General features: G+C 29.5%; 1 long non-coding RNA gene across 1 annotated transcript; it reads left to right on the top strand.

Annotated features, from left to right (window-relative positions):
- The first annotated feature begins 203 nt into the window (after positions 1-203).
- LOC131616140 (uncharacterized) lies at positions 204-1,555 on the top strand. The gene is made up of 2 exons (XR_009288012.1): positions 204-596; positions 1,075-1,555. It is a non-coding gene; the product is annotated as an uncharacterized LOC131616140 (long non-coding RNA).

The raw sequence follows: 1,555 nt of genomic DNA, 5'->3' as shown, positions 1-1,555 counted from the left end.
TTAAATTTTTGTATAAATTTTGACTAGTCGAAAATCAATCACACTCGAGTTATAAACAATTTACCCCTTTTCAGTGGTATTTCATTTCCTTTGACCTATAGATTTACAAGAAAAGTGGTTAGCCCAATTCCACATGTTCAAATCTCAATATTCCAAAGCCACACTGTCTGAATTACTCTACCATTCATCTACAATATAAGAAAATGAATTGGTCTGGAAAAGACTAATTTGCCCTGCTGGTTCCACAAGCTTCCACGTGGCGTTCTATTTTTCCAACACATTTTTCCATTGCTTTTTGACACTGAACATAACAATCATATTTATTGCTTTTACTTTTTCCAAACTTTTACTTTTCTTTCTCTCTTTCTTTTTCACTCACTGCTTCCTTCTTCCTCCTTCCACTTCTTCCTCCTTCTTCCTCTTTCTTCCTGTTTTCTTTTTTTTTAAAATCAAATAGAAACAAGCGATAATCTCCTACATCAGATCTATTTTTTTTGTATTCTTTTGTGCAGCAACAACATCTATAAATGACTCTGAGATTTTGGTTCTTTACACCAAAGCGGTTGTTGTTGAAGGCCCCCCCCAACCACTGGAAGGTATTTTACTTCTTTCAGTTTTAAAATCTTGCATTTTCAATATTTCCTTTTTATTTTTAGGGTTGAGTTAATACTTTTTGATTTTATGTGTTTAGATGAATAGTCATTTTAAAACTAATTTTTAAACATATATTTTCTTTATGGTATGATAAACAGTGTTTGGCTTAATGTTTTTTCTTTGGTTAACAACATTGTTTACATGTTTTTCTATAATTTTAGACATGTTTTTGTTAACTAACATAAGGTTAGTATACTTTTCTTCAACAAAAGGGATTTTGGTTTGAATTATTTTTCTGGTTTTCGTTGTATGTTTTAGTGTTAATTCTATGACAAAGATGTGATTTTTTTTATTGTTGCAGTTATGGTGTTTACTAATTTGTGAATATTTCATTCTTTATGTGAAAAATATCAATGATGTTTTCATATATGTGATACCAAAGAAGATCCATTTGGTTTTTAACTTCACTCTATTTTTCAGGTTCTTTAGGTTTGATCTATGGTTTCTAACTTCTTTAAGTAATTTACATTACTTTTAGTTTTTGTATTACAATTATAACTAAGGTGTTGTTTCATGTACACCAGTAAGTAAAACTCACAATTTTTTGAATAATTTTTTTAAGAGGTTTTTTATTATTGGGTTATGTGAAAATATAGGCTTGGGAAGGACAAATTTATGCCTTCTGAATGAGAAGGACAGGCTCATTGATCAGTCACATCGTTGATATTTTGAGAGTTTTCCAATGCCTACAACAGTAAATTAGGGGTTATTTTTTACATCTGAACCAAATTTTTAACAACTTTTGAACATAGCTGTAATAGGTACTACAAGTAGTCAAAATCAACAAAGTTAACTATCTTAGGAGGGATGACTTTTGGTTACTTTCAATGAATTGAGTTATTTCTTGTGATGTTCTATTTCCAAAATAAAGTGAAAATATATAAATACATTTATTTGATCA

The sequence above is a fragment of the Vicia villosa genome, linkage group LG7 (assembly GCF_029867415.1).
Source record: "Vicia villosa cultivar HV-30 ecotype Madison, WI linkage group LG7, Vvil1.0, whole genome shotgun sequence".
Classification (NCBI taxonomy): Eukaryota; Viridiplantae; Streptophyta; class Magnoliopsida; order Fabales; family Fabaceae; genus Vicia; species Vicia villosa.
The sequence above is the reverse complement of the archived record's forward strand: the minus strand, read 5'-3'. Positions and strand labels throughout refer to the sequence as shown.